The following is an 18,254-nucleotide window of genomic DNA, read 5'->3' on the forward strand; positions in this document are numbered from 1 at the left end:
CGGATCCGATCCATCTATCAGTGGATCCGTAAAAATCATGCGGACGTCTGAATGGAGCTTTACAGGGGTTATCAATGACAGGGGGGTAATCAATGACAGGGGGGTGATCAGGGAGTCTATATGGGGTGATCACCAGAGTCATTGATCACGCCCCTGTAAGGCTCCATTCAGACGTCCGTATGCGTTTTGCGGATCCGATCCATCTATCAGTGGATCCGTAAAAATCATGCGGACGTCTGAATGGAGCTTTACAGGGGTGTGATCAATGACAGGGGGGTGATCAATAACAGGGGGGGTGATCAATGACAGAGGGGGGTGATCAATGACAGGGGGGTGATCAGGGAGTCTATATGGGGTGATCACCCCCCTGTCATTGATCACCCCCCTATAAGGCTCCATTCAGATGTCCGTATGTGTTTTGCGGATCCGATCCATGTATCCGTGGATCCGTAAAAATCATACGGACATCTGAATGCAGCCTGACAGGGGGGGTGATCAATGACAGGGGGGGTGATCAATGACAGGGGGGTGATCAGGGGGTCTATATGGGGTGATCACCCCCCCTGGAAGGCTCCAGGGAGACGCCTGTATGTGTTTTGCGGATCCGATCCATCTATCAGTGGATCCGTAAAAATCATGCGGACGTCTGAATGGAGCTTTACAGGGGGGTGATCAATGACAGGGGGGTAATCAATGACAGGGGGGGTGATCAGGGAGTCTATATGGGGTGATCACCACAGTCATTGATCACGCCCCTGTAAGGCTCCATTCAGACGTCCGTATGCGTTTTGCGGATCCGATCCATCTATCAGTGGATCCGTAAAAATCATGCGGACGTCTGAATGGAGCTTTACAGGGGGTTGTCAATGACAGGGGGGTAATCAATGACAGGGGGGTGATCAGGGAGTCTATATGGGGTGATCACCACAGTCATTGATCACGCCCCTGTAAGGCTCCATTCAGACGTCCGTATGCGTTTTGCGGATCCGATCCATCTATCAGTGGATCCGTAAAAATCATGCGGACGTCTGAATGGAGCTTTACAGGGGGTGATCAAAGACAGGGGGGTAATCAATGACAGGGGGGTGATCAGGGAGTCTATATGGGGTGATCACCACAGTCATTGATCACGCCCCTGTAAGGCTCCATTCAGACGTCCGTATGCGTTTTGCGGATCCGATCCATCTATCAGTGGATCCGTAAAAATCATGCGGACATCTGAATGGAGCTTTACAGGGGTGTGATCAATGACAGGGGGGTAATCAATGACAGGGGGGTGATCAGGGAGTCTATATGGGGTGATCACCCCCCTGTCATTGATCACCCCCCTATAAGGCTCCATTCAGATGTCCGTATGTGTTTTGCGGATCCGATCCATGTATCCGTGGATCCGTAAAAATCATACGGACATCTGAATGCAGCCTGACAGGGGGGGTGATCAATGACAGGGGGGGTGATCAATGACAGGGGGGTGATCAGGGGGTCTATATGGGGTGATCACCCCCCCTGGAAGGCTCCAGGGAGACGCCTGTATGTGTTTTGCGGATCCGATCCATCTATCAGTGGATCCGTAAAAATCATGCGGACGTCTGAATGGAGCTTTACAGGGGGGTGATCAATGACAGGGGGGTAATCAATGACAGGGGGGTGATCAGGGAGTCTATATGGGGTGATCACCACAGTCATTGATCACGCCCCTGTAAGGCTCCATTCAGAGGTCGTATGCGTTTTGCGGATCCGATCCATCTATCAGTGGATCCGTAAAAATCATGCGGATGTCTGAATGGAGCTTTACAGGGGCTTATCAATGACAGGGGGGTAATCAATGACAGGGGGGTGATCAGGGAGTCTATATGGGGTGATCACCACAGTCATTGATCACGCCCCTGTAAGGCTCCATTCAGACGTCCGTATGCGTTTTGCGGATCCGATCCATCTATCAGTGGATCCGTAAAAATCATGCGGACATCTGATTGGAGCTTTACAGGGGTGTGATCAATGACAGGGGGGTAATCAATGACAGGGGGGTGATCAGGGAGTCTATATGGGGTGATCAGGGGTTAATAAGTGACGGGGGGTGTAGTGTAGTGTAGTGGTGTTTGGTGCTACTTTACTGAGCTACCTGTGTCCTCTGGTGGTCGATCCAAACAAAGGGGACCACCAGAGGACCAGGTAGCAGGTATATTAGACGCTGTTATCAAAACAGCGTCTAATATACCTGTTAGGGGTTAAAAAAATCACATCTCCAGCCTGCCAGCGAACGATCGCCGCTGGCAGGCTGGAGATCAACTCTCTTACCTTCCGTTCCTGTGAGCGCGCGCGCCTGTGTGCGCGCGTTCACAGGAAATCTCGGCTCACGCGAGATGAAGCCAATCGGCGTTAGCGTAGACTGAGGGAGCCACCGCGATGACGCCTTTCGGCGTTACAGTTGCGGCAACTGGTTAAAGGCTATAAACACTTTGGGGATCATTTTTTTTATTATTATTGCAGTGTCCTCATTTTGAGCTAAAAATCCTTTTTTTCAATTGGTCTTTATTAAAAAATTTGAGCCCCTTTCTCTGTACAGCCTTGAGATTCTCTAGTAGCAGGCTCTGTATTTTTTATTGTGTTCCGTCAGGCAGCTCAGCTGATGGGCTCCTTATCTCTGACCTCTTAAACACTTATTTAAGCCACATAATGGGCTTAAATAAGTGTTTATGATCTTTTGATAATTTAGAGATTAGGTTAATTAGATGACCAGTACAAAGTGAAAGTGCTATTCACACAGCTAGATAGTTAACACTTTGTGACAGAATGGCTGAATATAAAAAAAATGCAATCATAAAAAATATTGCCCTCGAAGGTGTACATAGCCTTTAAGGCCTCATGCACACGACAGTTGTTTTTATCGGTCTGCAAAATGTGGTTCCGTTGTTCCGTGATCCGTGTCCGTTTTTGCTTCTGTTGTGTTTCCCTGTGTCTTCCTTGTTTTCTGACGGTCCGCAAAAAAAAACGGAAGGGTGAAAAAAATTTAATTTTAATATCTCCACCCAGGATACTGGTATATATGCAGGTCACCTGAGTTTGGTTTGGTGGCCATTTTCTGTAGTCTTTACAGGGTACAGAGGTTCTTTTGGTTGCTTGTCTTTGCTGTTTCACCATGGTGGATGACTCCGAGGAAGAGGTCGTACTGCATTGGCTTATTTCTCGGCGATGGGGACAGCGTGCTCTTTTGTTGGACGAGGAACCTAGTAGAAGGCGGCGATTTTGGGTCCATCCGATTTTTTCACAACGCTACCGGAAAGGACACTTTCATACTCTCTACCAAGATATGCGCCTGCATCCTGAGAAGTTTTTTTCCTTCTGTCGGATGTCAGTGACTACATTTGATCGCTTGCTGTCATCTCTACGTACTGTACTGTCCTTACCTTCATGAAACCAATATGAGGCGCAGCATTTCTCCAGAGGAAAGGCTCATCGTCACGTTGAGGTAAGCAATATTTTACGTTTCTAGTTTCAACAGTAATGTGCACTGCTTCTGTCAGGAGGAACATGTTTCTGGAAATGGCTGCTGTTAGACATGTGCTACTGTTTGCTGAAGTAACCTTTCTTTGCCCATAATGTTTTGCGAACATGGTTATGTCCTTTTTTTTTTTAACTTGAATCCCTGACACATAAAATGGCAATATTAAAGCTCGTCGTTTCTTTTTAGCAGGTTTCCAATTTGTGTTCAGCTAACGTCATAATCATGCATAATGTTCACATCATTCTTAAGTCGCCCATACCCTTCAGCATGTCAAGGGTCTAAACACAGTTGTTGTAACTTAGTTGTGGTAGTACTGGAGATTTTCCTACGTCATCAGTTTTGGGTTTGGAAAAGACCCTGCATAGACGACCTGGGACTGCAGGCATTGCAGTTCGGGAACTCTATGCAGACTACTTTTACAGCCCAGAGGGGTCCTTGCCATGGCAGAGGGACGCTATTCGTGGCAGTGTTTGATATCTTCTGGACTCATTAGTTTTTGGTTTTTTTTCTAGATAGCTAATCAAAATTTATTGTGGTAGTTGAGTGGAAGGACTCGCAAGAGAATGAGGACCCTTGACGTGGGCTTGCGGGCTGAGATTTTTTGGACATCACATATTTTAAACTCCATATAAATAAATCTTAAAGATGTTTTCTACAAAATGTTAATTGACATTAAGATCTTTAGTATTTTGCTTATATGGTCCAAAATTTTTTCTAATATCTCATGATCACATTATCCAAAAATACAGATGTTGTTCTTCAAAATAAAGTGTTTATTTGTGAGCTATAGTGCGTTGTGTTTTTGCGATGTGTTGAACTATAAATGATTAGTGTACTTAAAAAATTAACACAAGTCAAATATTTTTTTCCCAAACATACTTTAACTAAAATATGTGGATAACAAATCCAAAAACCATACAAAAATACATAAATAATAAACACATAATCAAAAAGTGCTATGAAAACATTTTGAAACATATCATATCAAAATTCAAAGAGGTCTTGGGTAAATGACCCAGGACCATATGAAGAGCGTGGGCGTACATAGGCCTGTTGTGTGGCCCCAGTTGCCAAAGTGGCCGGGTAATTTGGCTGACCCACATGTTGTGTCGGGTCTTGGGAATGGTGGTATGGTGGTTGGGGGGGGGGGGAAGATGACCCTTGAGTTGGTTGGGGATGCTGGTGGTAGCTGCGTGTTTGCAGCTGATTAGCAGCATTTAATATTTCATTTTTTAATAAATTTATTTTTGAGTGTATGTCTCCCTGGTAAGGGGAGGAATACATTTTAATGACTAGGGCCAGAGAAGCCATGCACTCATGGTACTTGTCCGGAGTGACTTGCTTCATTAATGGCCCTAGTCCCCTTAACATTGCCTCCTCCATGCCATCACTCCTCCTCTGGGCAAGGAATTCTATGACTTGTGCATCAATCATTTCACGATTCGCTTGCCCAGAGGAAGAGGGAGGGACATGGCGGCGACGCCTGGGCTGCGGCTGCTGGCCTCTCTCTGGGCTCGCCATTGCTAGGGTGGGCTGGGCCAGTGACGACTCTTCAGGCTCCTCTGCTGGCGTTGGTGCTGGACTTGTTGCGGGAGAAAAAACAGCCAGTGTCTCACTTCCCGCCGTCTCGGAGTCATCTGAGGCATCCAGACTGTCCACAGTACTGTATTTGAAAGAAACAAGGAAAAATATATTACATCATTTGATTACCTCATTGCAAAAGTACATCATTTTTACTAATTTAAAACAGCCGTGTGTGTACAATATATACTGTGAGGCTGCATATATCACATATTGGTTTTAAAAAAAGGAATAACACCTTCAATGTGAATTTTTCTAAATAAAAATAACAATATTAAACTTTTTTTTAAAACATTTGGATATTTGATGTAAAGGCCTAATGTGAAACTATTTGGAATACACTGTTTGGCGTTTGGAGCTGTCCAGCACCAAAAGAGGTTTACTCATTCAAGGACCAAAACCAGTGCTGATATTCAGTCCATCTCGTCTGCATGTGGCCTGCTTCCACCATCCAAACATACTTGATGTAATGTAAACCTAATAGAACATCATTTCCTGAGAAACAACATGTACCAGGCAACACTTGCCCATGGTGGGAGTAGTATTTAAAATCTGCTGGTCGGACGTAGTTGGAGCATCATTATACTCGATTATCATCGGATTATGTAATTGGCATTTTATTTTTTTATATATTCTTTATTTTTAAATTTTCAATAAGAAGAACAATGCAACATGACATACATGCATGGCCATGAAGAATCAACATCTGTTATTACAGCTGAGTATCAGACAATGGTCTGAATATTAACAATTCCGAATTCTTTATCTTGTACAGTCATGGATACGTCACATAGCAAGGGAGGCTGAGTACCGAAAAAGCGTTGGATAGTTTAATACAATCCCTTAATCACTTTTGTTGGTGCTATTAAAGAGAAACGTATATAATAGGCCAGATCATTAAAATATATTAGACAATAAAGAAAGAAGAAAAACCACAGAGAAGAGAGACAGGGAAGACAGGGAGGGAAAGAGGAGGGGGGGGGGGGGACCTTGATCCATTGTGTTTTATCCTAAGTTATGAGTTGCTATCGCCAGGAGTTGCCTCTTTCAGAGATATCCATGGGCCCCACATTTCCAGATACCTATCATGAGTCCTGTTGATCCAACTGCTCATCTCTTCAAACCTACAAATTTGATTAACCTTGGCCTTCCATTCAGATACGGAGGGGGGGTCTGCGTCCAGCCAGTGTAGAGGAATTATTATTTTTGCAGCTGCAAGAAGATGGGATACTAGGTTCCTCTTGGATGGTTTATATTCAGATGTGGGGAGAGACAAAACTATCGTTTCTAGTTTAAGCTTGAAATTTGGTGTTGTAAATTTTTGGATTATTACTTCTATTTCTTCCCAATACTTTTTTATGCGGGGACATTCCCACCAAATATGTGATAATGTGCCAACTCCTCCTCCGCATCTCCAGCACTCCCTCGCTTCCGTTAATCCCCTCTTGAAGAGAAAGTCAGGGGTTCTATACCATCTTGATAGCATTTTGAAATGATTCTCCTGTAGGCGAATACATGTTGAGAATCCATGCGAGTGTGCTAGCACTCTTTTGACCTCAGCATCATTAAGAACCTTGTTCAATTCTTTTTCCCACTCCCTAAGATATAGTGGTTTCAGTGATTCGCCCAGGCCTACCACCAAAGGATAGAGCTTTGCAATTTTCCTTGTGCCAGTAATTGGTGAGCATATCAATTTCTCAAATTCAGTCAAATGCCCACGGCATTTTATATGTGAACTTTTAGGAATCCATGTTGTGGTTTGTAATATACCATTTAACCTATGTAAATGACAATGACGGTACAGAATGGGTATCAAATTCTAAAACAGACAAAAGTAAGATAGTAAGATAGCAGGTATGTAAGATGTGTAACCAACCAAAACATTCGCAAATGGCTACACTATTCTGGGCAAAAAAAAAAAAAAGGAGGGTTTGTCCAACCTTTTGAGATTTGTGACCTATCCACAGGACAGGTACACAAGATTATATTGGTGTGGGACCAACTGTATGAGGAGACAATGCGTGCAGTGAGCACGTGCCATCTCCCTTCTCTATTCCTGCTCTGATTGCAAACATCTATGTTCCTTGACCGTGAAAATATTGCTTCACAGGAACAAAAGAGATACGGGAGGCGCCATGTGCGCTCTGCACGTGTCGTCTCATCATACAGCTCATCAGCGGTGGTGCCTGGTGTGACTCCCCCACAAAAATGATGGAGATCACCTACACCAGGCATGTCCAAACTGTGGCCCGCCAGCTGTTGCACAACTCCAACTCCCAGCAGGACTGGATAGCTTACAGCTAATATGGCATGCTGGGAGTTGTAGTTTTGCAACAGCTGGAGGGCCACAGTTTGGACATGCCTGACCTACACAAAGGATAGGTCATCAATAGTACAACGCAACACAAGCCATTACATTCTTTTCCACTATTGCTCCCCTAGATTAGGAACTAATTTTAACCAACATTTAAAAAAAACAAAAAAACATCAAAAATACTTACGGCCTCAAATCCATAACTGGTCGCAAAAACTGCAACTGGGCAGTGTACAGATAGGGCCTGTTTTTTAGGTTCCTTCCCCACTCCGGCCTTTATTTGTAACCTCCCAGCGAAATTGATCCCGGCAACTAGACCACCGGGTTTTAGTCTGTTTGACTGTAAATAAATGACATAATATACAAATTACATAAAATTTAATTTAATCAAAAACAAGATAAAAACTCTAGACAAATAACAAAGTGCAAATGTTAACCTAGATCAAGGAGACAAATCTCATAAATGTCTGAATTGGCAAGATTATACAGCACATGGTACAGTACTGCAGGTGTGTGGATACTAATGTACAAGTTCAGGAAGGAGGAGACAGTCGTGTAAGCCATTTGTACTAAAATACTTTAGAATATGTGAGGGTGACAACTATAAGATGCTCAATTACAACAGGGACACATGTGTCACCAAATAAAAAGTGCCCATACATGTTATTATACATGAGTACTGTATGCTGTAGCAAAGGGAGGGACAGCCATTTAAAGTTAGAAATGGTGGGGTATGGTATTTAGTGCACGACTCATTTAAAAACCATGTACAGGCCTTTATGCAAAATGGGCCACAAAATATACAATATTCTGACCTCATGGAATTTATAGCTACATCATTTTGGCACACACAGGGCAAGGACAGTACAACTACATTGCTAGCACTTAGCTAAATCTGCCCGGCCTCGGCCATCTGCTTTGGCCCATTCGGCCCGCCTCATGCTATGGGCCACTTGTTCCCACGCAGCCTCCTTACGGACTCGGTCCTGATAGGAATTGGACTGGGTGTCCCATATTTCGGGCCTCTCCTGTACCAAATGTATTAATTTTTCGACATTCCAGCGTGGCATTTTGACTGAAAATAGATCAGCAATGACTGCCACACCACACTACTGATTTTCGGCACAGGTGGCTAGCAATTAGCATAAACCTGTGACCTTAAACTTCCTGCATATATATATTTTTCATTTTATTGGCACAAGTTTTGGCAGACAGTTTTGCCATGGCAAAACATAGAAATAAAACGGACGCGGATGTCAATCGGGTGTGCCTCCACGTTTTTTCATGGTTCCATTGACTTGAATGGGTCCGCGAACCGTTTTCCGCGAAAAAAATAGGACAGGTTATATTTTTTTGACGGACTGGAACCACGGATCATGGACGCGGATGACAAAAGGTGCATTAGCCGAGTTTTCAACGGACCCATTGAAAATCAAAGGGTCCGCAGAAAATCACGAAAAATGGCGCAACGGACACGGAATAAAACAACGGACGTTTGCATGAGGCCTAAGGCTGTTATAGACTTTTATGTGAGCCTCAATACAAGTCAGTGGGAATGACCAAGCAGTTTTCAGTCTTAAACAAGTCTGACAGAGCTAAACCAGATAGTAACAAGTTAACGGTTTCTGGCTTTTCCCTCCAAAACTCAGCTCGGCATAGTTATGACAGCAGTGAAAAATTACAAGCTTCTCTTAGTGTGAACTGGCTGTGCATTAAAGGGGTTATTCAATGTCTCCATGTGCCGGGCCCCTCACAGGTAATATACTTACCCAGCTCCCTGCACGTTCCTGGTCCCCGCACCGCCGCCGCTGCTTCTCGGTGTACATGGATGAAAACATCCTGTGTCGGGGGGGGGGGGAGCCAATGGCAGACGGGGACGAGCCTCCCTAGCATCGCGGGTGATGCTAGGGAGCCTCGTCCCCGTCACCACCTGCCATTGGCTGCTTCCCCTAGACACCGGATGTTTTTATCCGTGTACAGGGAGAAGCATACATTGCATGCAACAATAAATTTTGCCACTAGGATGTAAAACTTGTCCCACAAAAAAAAACAAGCCCTCATACGGCTATATACACAGAAAAATAAAAAGTTATGGCTCTGGGAAGGTAGGGATTGAAAAACAAAAAATCCTCCGGGCTCAAGCGGTTAATGGACTTCGATGCAAATTGGAAAACCCTTTTACTTAACCATTTGTATGTTACGTTTAGGCAACTTGTAGTACCTCAGTGGTTACTGTATACCATATTTTTTGCTTTATAAGAAGCACTTTTTCCCCCCAAAGGTGGGGCAAAAATGGCAGTGCGTCTCACTAATATGAAGAAGTGGCGTGGGAGTGATAGGTGATGAGCTGTACTCATTGCTCCATGGTCTTCCTCCAAACAGCATGAGGACACAGTGCACACACTATGACGGACGCTGCACGCAATCAGGTCACAGTGCAAAGCGGGCCCGCAGAAGACCAGGGAGCGTGACTGCAAGAGAGAACGCCAAACTTGCAGAACAGCAGCAGAGCAGGAGAGGTACATTTATTTATTTTATCTCTGATCCGAGGTTTGACATGGGAGTCTGATCTGATATGGGGGTCTGATCTGAGGTTTGATATGGGGGTCTATCATGGAGGCCTGATGTAGATCTCATCTGAGGTTTTATATGGGGGTCTGATCTGAGATATGATATGGGGGGGTGTCTAACGTGGAGGCCTGATGGGGATCTCATCTGAAGTCTGATCTGAGGGCCAGATTTAAGGTCTGATCTGAGGACCTGATATGGGGGTCTGATATGAGGGTCTAATCTGAGGTCTGATAAGGGGGTCTGATTTGAGATCTGATATGGGGTCTGATCTGAGGTCTGATAAGAGGGGTCTAATGTGGAGGCCTGATGGGGATCTCATCTGAGGTCTGAAATGGGGGACAGATTTGGGGATCTGATATGGGGGTCTGATATGAGGTTCTGATCTGATGTTTGAAATGGGGGAAATTGCTATCAAATCCATGCTGGCAGTGTAATTCGAAAGGGTCTATGTTTTAGTCTGAAGTACTACATCATTTAAGAGAAAACATAATTAAAGGGGCTGGCTGCTATTCTATAAGTGCAGATAAATGGATTTAAATTAGGAAAAATACATTTACTAATTGTAAATAAGTCCCAATTCCTACTTTCAGAGCTACCACGTCACACACCAGCACAACAGGATGGATGTTAAGATGGACAATTAACCCGTAGAGGATCCGCGCCGTACATGTACGGCGCAGATGTCCGTGACTTAGGGCTCTTTCACACTTGCGTTGTCCGGATCCGTCGTGTACTCCATTTGCCGGAAGTGCCCGCCGGATCCGTAACACCGCAAGTGAACTGAAAGCATTTGAAGACTGCGTTCAGTGTTACTATGGCAGCCAGGACGCTATTAAAGTCCTGGCTGCCATAGTAGTAGTGGGGAGCAGTATACTTACCGTCCGTGCGGCTCCCGAGGCGCTCCAGAATGACGTCAGAGCGCCCCATGTGCATGGATGACGTGATCCATGCAATAACGTCATCCATGCGCGTGGGGCGCCCTGACGTCACTCTGAAGCGCCCCGGGAGCCGCACGGACGGTAAGTATACTGCTCCCCCGCTCCCCACTACACTTTACCATGGCAAACAGTAATTTAGCGTCCTGGCAGCCATGGTAACCATTCAGAAAAAGCTAAACGTCGGATCCGGTAATGCGCCGAAACAACTTTTAGCTTAAGGCCGGATCAGGATTAATGCCTTTCAATGGGCATTAATTCCGGATCCGGCCTTGCGGTAAGTGTTCAGGATTTTTGGCCGGAGCAAAAAGCGCAGCATGCTGCGGTATTTTCTCCAGCCAAAAAACGTTCCGGTCCGGAACCGAAGACATCCTGATGCATCCTGAACTGATTTCTCTCCATTCAGAATGCATGGGGATAATCCTGATCAGGATTCTTCCGGCATAGAGCCCCGACGACGGAACTCTATGCCGGAACAGAACAACGCAAGTGTGAAAGAGCCCTTAAGGCCCAGCGCCTGCCCGATCCGTGGCAGGGAACCGGCAGTCACTGATAGCCGAACCTCTGCTGCATGCGCCGGCATCTGCCTCCACGACAATCCGCCTCCACTGAGAATGCATTAGGGCCAGACGGATGCGTTCGGGGCCGCTCGTGAGCCCCTTCAAACGGAGCGCACGAGCGGACACCCGAACGCTAGTGTGAAAGTAGCCTTAGGCATCGTGGCTGCCTTCCAGGAGAGGCTAACAGGCTGTAAGTGTATTATAATCTGTAATACACTTACAGCCAATGCATCACAATACAGAAGTATTGTGATGCATTGTAAAGGGGATCAGATCCCCAAATGTTTAAGTCCCAGAGTGGGACAAAAAAAAAGTGTAAAAAAAAGGTAAAAAAATAAAGTTTTACAAAAAAATTAAAAGTTTCAAGTAAAAAAAAAAGCGTCCTTTTCCCAAAATAAAGTTTCAAAAAAATTGTAAATAATACGGAAAAAAAAGTAGACAAATTAGGTATCGCCGTGTCCATATCGACTGGCTCTATAAAAATATCACATGACCTAACCCCTCAAATGAACACCGTAAAAAATAAAAAATAAAAACTGTGGTAAAATTATTATTTTTTGTCACCTTACTTCACTAAAAGTGCTACACCAAGCGATCAAAAAGGCATATGCCCCCCAAAATAGTACCAATCTAACCGTCACCTCATCCCTCAAAAAATGATACCCTAAGTAAGACAATCGCCCAAAAAAACCAAAAAAACTATGGCTCTCAGAGTATGGAGACACTAAAACATGATTTTTTTGGTTTAAAAAATGCTGTTATTGTATAAAAGTATATAAAAAAAGTATACATATTAGGTATCGCTGCATCCATAACAACCTGCTCTATAAAAATATCACATGACCTAACCCCTCAGGTGAACACCGTAAAAAAAATAAAAATAAAAACGGTGTCAAAAAAGCCATTTTTTGTCACCTTACATTACAAAAAGTGTAATAGCAAGCGATCAAAAAGTCTAATGCACGCCAAAATAGTGCCAATCAAACCGTCATCTCATCCCGCAAAATGACAACCTACCTAAGACAATCAACCAAAAACTGAAAAAACTATGGCTCTTAGACTATGGAGACACTAAAACATCATTTTTTTTGTTTACAAAATTATATCATTCTGTAAAACTTACATAAATAAAAAAAAGTAGACATAATAGGTATCGCCGCGTCGGTAAGAACTTGCTCTATAAAAATACCACATGACCTAACCCCTCAGGTGAACAGCTTAAAAAAATAAAATAAAAACGGTGTCAAAAAAGAAATTTTTTGTCACCTTACGTCACAAAAAGTGTAATAGCAAGCAATCAAAAAGTCATATACACCCTAAAATAGTACCAATCAAACCATCATCTCATCCCGAAAAAAAATTAGCCCATACACAAGACAGTCGCCCAAAAAATAAAAAATAAATACGGCTTTCAGATTGTGGAGACACTATAAAATCATTTTTTTTCAAAAATGCTTTATTATGTAAAACTGAAACAAACAACCAAAAAAAGTCATATTTGGTATTGTCGCGTCCTTAACAACCTGCTCTATAAAAATAGCACATGATCTAACCTGTCAGATGAACATTGTAAAAAAAAAAAAAAAAAAAAAAGGTGCCAAAACAGCTATTTTTTGTTACCTTACCTCACAAAAAGTGTAATATAGAGCAACCAAAAATCTTATGTACCCTAAGATAGTACCAACAAAACTGCCACCTTATCCCGTAGTTTCCAAAATGGGGTCACTTTTTTGGAGTTTCTACTCTAGGGGTGCATCAGGGGGGATTCAAATGGGACATGGGGTCAAAAAACCAGTCCAGCAAAATCTGCCTCCCAAAAATCATATAGCGTTCCTTTCCTTCTGCGCAATGCCGTGTGCCCGTATAGCAGTTTACGATCACATATGGGGTGTTTCTGTATATATATATATATAACATAAATATAAAGTTTTGTTTGGCTGTTAACCCTTGCTTTGTAACTGGAAAAAATGGATTAAAAAATGGATTAAAATGGGAAATCTGCCAAAAAAGTGAAATTTTATCTCTATTTTCCATTAATTCTTGTGGAACACCTAAAGGGTTAACAAAGTTTGTAAAATCAGTTTTGTATACCTTGAAGGGTGTAGTTTCTAAAATGGGGTCACTTTTTGGAGTTTCTACTCTAGGGGTGCATCAGGGGGTCTTCAAATGTGACATGGCAGCTTAAATTATCCCAGTGAAATCTGCTTTTTAAAAACTGTATGGCGTTCCTTTCCTTCTACGCCCTGCCGTGTGCCCGTACAGCAGTTTACGACCACATATGGGGTGTTTCTGTAAACTACAGAATCAGGGCCATGAATATTGAGTTTTGTTTGGCTGTTAACCCTTGCTTTGTTAGTGTAAAAAAATTTTTTATTAAAATGGAAAATCTGCCAGAAAAATGTGAAATTCTAAAATGTAATCTCCATTTTCCATTAATTCTTGTGGAACACCTAAAGGGTTACCAAAGTTTGTAAAATCAGTTTCGAATACCTTGAGGGGTGTAGTTTCTAAAATGGGATCATTTTTGGGTGGTTTCTATTATGTAAGCCTCACAAAGTGACTTCAGACCTGAACTGGTACTTAAAAAGTGGGGTTTGGAAATTTTCTTCTAAACTTCTAAGTCTTCTAACGTCCCCAAAAAATAAAATGGCATTCAAAAAATGATCCTAACATGAAGTAGACATATGGGGAATGTAAAGTAATAACTATTTTTGGAGGTATTACTATGTATTATAGAAGTAGAGAAATTGAAATCTGGAAATATGCAAATTTTTGTGACGAGAAAACAATCTCAGAATGGCCTGGATAAGTAAAAGCGTTTTAAAGTTATCACCACATAAAGTGACACATGTTAGATTTGCAAAAAATGGCCTGGTCCTTAACCCCTTAAGGACGCAGGGCATATCGGTACGCCCTATTTCCCGAGTCCTTAAGGACTCAGGGCGTACCGGTACGTCCTAACTTGAACTCAGTATTCCGGCGCCCGAGGGGTTAAACGGAACGGACCGGACCGCTGTATGGAAAAAGTTAACTGTCGTCGGTCAGGGAGCTCCTTCCCTCTCCATCGGGGGGCTGCTGTGCCTTTGCAGCCCCCCGATGGAGAGGGAGAGAGCCCCCAGAGAGCCCCCCTCAGCCCTGTGCTTACCCTTCCCCGTCTGCGAAGTTCTGAGCAGACGGGGAGGGTTCCCATGGCAACAGGACGCCTGCTCAGGCGTCCTGCTGTCCATGGTGCTGAACAGATCTATGCTGAAAGCATAGATCTGTTCAGTGTAAGTAAAATACAGTATAGAACAATATATATTGTACTGTACTGTATTATACAGACATCAGACCCACTGGATCTTCCAGAACCAAGTGGGTCTGGGTCAAAAAAAAAGTTAAAAAAAGTGAAAAAAGTTAAGATAAAAAAAAAACATTCATCACTGAATAAAAATAAAAAAAATAAAATACACTACACATATTAGGTATCGCCGCGTCCGTAACGACCTGATCTATAAAACGGTCATGTTACTTTCCCCGCACGGTGAACACCATAAAAATAAAAAAATAAAAACTATGAGAAAATTGAAATTTTGCCCACCTTACTTCCCAAAAAAGGTAATAAAAGTGATCAAAAAAGTCACATGTACGCCAAAATAGTACCAATCAAACCGTCATCTCATCCCGCAAAAATCATACCTTACCCAAGATAATCGCCCAAAAACTGAAAAAACTATGGCTCTCAGACTAAAGAAACACTAAAACATGATTTTTTTGGTTTCAAAAATGAAATCATTGTGTAAAACTTACATAAATAAAAATAAAGTATACATATTAGGTATCGCCGCGTCCGTATCGACCGGCTCTATAAGAATATCACATGATCTAACCCCTCAGGTGACCACCGTAAAAAATAAAAAATAAAAACGGTGTAAAAAAAGCCATTTTTTGTCATCTTACGTCACAAAAAGTGTAATAACAAGCGATCAAAAAGTCATATGCACCCCAAAATAGTGCCAATTAAACCGTCATCTCATCCCGCAAAAAATGAGACCCTACTCAAGATAATCGCCCAAAAACTGAAAAAACTATGGCTCTTAGACTATGGAGACACTAAAACTTTTTTTGGTTTTAAAAATGAAGTTATTGTATAAAACTTACATAAATAAAAAAAAGGTATACATATTAGGTATCACCGCGTCCGTGACAACCTGCTCTATAAAATTACCACATGATCTAACCTGTCAGATGAATGTTGTAAATAACAAAAAAAAAAAAACGTGCCAAAAAAGCTATTTCTTGTTACCTTGCCGCACAAAAAGTGTAATATAGAGCAACCAAAAATCATATGTACCCTAAACTAGTACCAACAAAGCTGCCACCTTATTCCGTACTTTCTAAAATGGGGTCACTTTTTTGGAGTTTCTACTCTAGGGGTGCATCAGGGGGGCTTCAAATGGGACATGGTGTCAAAAAAACCAGTCCAGCAAAACCTGCCTTCCAAAAACCGTATGGCATTCCTTTCCTTCTGCGCCCTGCCGTGTGCCCGTACAGCGGTTTACGACCACATATGGGGTGTTTCTGTAAACTACAGAATAAGGGCCATAAATAATGAGTTTTGTTTGGCTGTTAACCCTTGCTTTGTTACTGGAAAAAAAATATTAAAATGAAAAATCTGCCAAAAAAGTGAAATTTTGAAATTGTATCTCTATTTTCCATTAAATCTTGTGCAACACCTAAAGGGTTAACAAAGTTTGTAAAATCAGTTTTGAATACCTTGAGGGGTGTAGTTTCTTAGATGGGGTCACTTTTATGGAGTTTCTACTCTAGGGGTGCATCAGGGGGGCTTCAAATGGGACATGGTGTCAAAAAAACAGTCCAGCAAAATCTGGCTTCCAAAAACCATACGGCGCACCTTTCACTCTACGCCCCGCTGTGTGGCCGTACAGTAGTTTACGGCCACATATGGGGTGTTTCTGTAAACGGCAGAGTCAGGGCAATAAAGATACAGTCTTGTTTGGTTGTTAACCCTTGCTTTGTTAGTGGAAAAAATGGGTTAAAATGGAAAATTAGGCAAAAAAATGAAATTCTCAAATTTCATCCCCATTTGCCAATAACTCTTGTGCAACACCTAAAGGGTTAACAAAGTTTGTAAAATCAGTTTTGAATACCTTGAGGGGTGTAGTTTCTTAGATGGGGTCACTTTTATGGAGTTTCTACTCTAGGGGTGCATCAGGGGGCTTCAAATGGGACATGGTGTCAAAAAAACAGTCCAGCAAAATCAGCCCTCCAAAAACCAAACGGCGCACCTTTCACTCTACGCCCTACTGTGTGCCCGTACAGTAGTTTACGGCCACATATGGGGTGTTTCTGTAAACGGCAGAGTCAGGGCAATAAAGATACAGTCTTGTTTAGCTGTTAACCCTTGCTTTGTTAGTGGAAAAAATGGGTTAAAATGGAAAATTAGGCAAAAAAATGAAATTCTCAAATTTCATCCCCATTTGCCAATAACTCTTGTGCAATACCTAAAGGGTTAACGAAGCTTGTAAAATCAGTTTTGAATACCTTGAGGGGTGTAGTTTATAGAATGGGGTCATTTTTGGGCGGTTTCTATTATGTAAGCCTCGCAAAGTGACTTCAGACCTGTAGTGGTCCCTAAAAATTTGGTTTTTGTAAATTTCTGAAAAATTTCAAGATTTGCTTCTAAACTTCTAAGCCTTATAACATCCCCAAAAAATAAAATATCAATCCCAAAATGCTACAAACATGAAGTAGACATATGGGGAATGTAAAGTCATCAAAATTTTTGGGGGTATTACTATGTATTACAGAAGTAGAGAAACTGAAACTTTGAAATTTGCAAATTTTTCAAAATTTTTGGTAAATATGGTATTTTTTTATGCAAAAAAATTTACTTTTTTGACCCAATTTTAGCAGTGTCATGAAGTACAATATGTGACGAAAAAACAATCTCAGAACGGCCTGGATAAGTCAAAGCGTTTTAAAGTTATCAGCACTTAAAGTGACACTGGTCAGATTTGCAAAAAATGGCCAAGTCCTTAAGGTGAAATAGGGCTGAGTCCTTAAGGGGTTAAGGTGCAAAATGGCAGGGTCCTGAAGGGGTTAATAACTAGAGACTTGTTTATTTTTTACAACTGGCCTGGTTACTGACTCCATCACTATTCGCCGGCCACAGCACCTACATCTCCTGCCTTGCACCTATACAAGACTTACACCAAGAGCATCCCAAATACCATCAGGCAGGAGCCCCAATGCCATGGTGTGCCCCGAGAGAAGAAAGGGTGTTCCTTCCTATCACTGCCAGTAGGCTTTAGGAAGCATTGGTGTGAGGATTGCCACTGTGAATAATTATTGCACATTATTACGGCACATACAAGCATACATTACTGTATACTGTCCCCCAGGAGTCCTAATGGAGGTCCCTTAAACATACCCGTAATCCTCCGTGTCCATGGGTTTTCACGATGGCGGCCACTGCTATCTCTGGCTGCTCCTGGATAGCTTCTACTATGCCCTTGCGCTGAATGGCAAACGGATGTGCCAAGCACATGTGCAGATACAAAGGAATCTGTAGTTGCGCATGCGCCGGATGGTCCATTTACCATAGACGCTATCCAGGAGCAGCCAGAGGAAGCGGTTGCTGCCATCTTGCAACACATCCATCTTGGACATAGAGGATGACAGGTAAGTATGTTTACTTCAGTGGCACTGGGGTAGTCGGACAGTATACAGACATGGGTATATGGAGCATACATACAGACTGTATATGGCATCCTAACCATTTACAT

Source organism: Bufo bufo, chromosome 1 (genome assembly GCF_905171765.1).
Source record: "Bufo bufo chromosome 1, aBufBuf1.1, whole genome shotgun sequence".
Classification (NCBI taxonomy): Eukaryota; Metazoa; Chordata; class Amphibia; order Anura; family Bufonidae; genus Bufo; species Bufo bufo.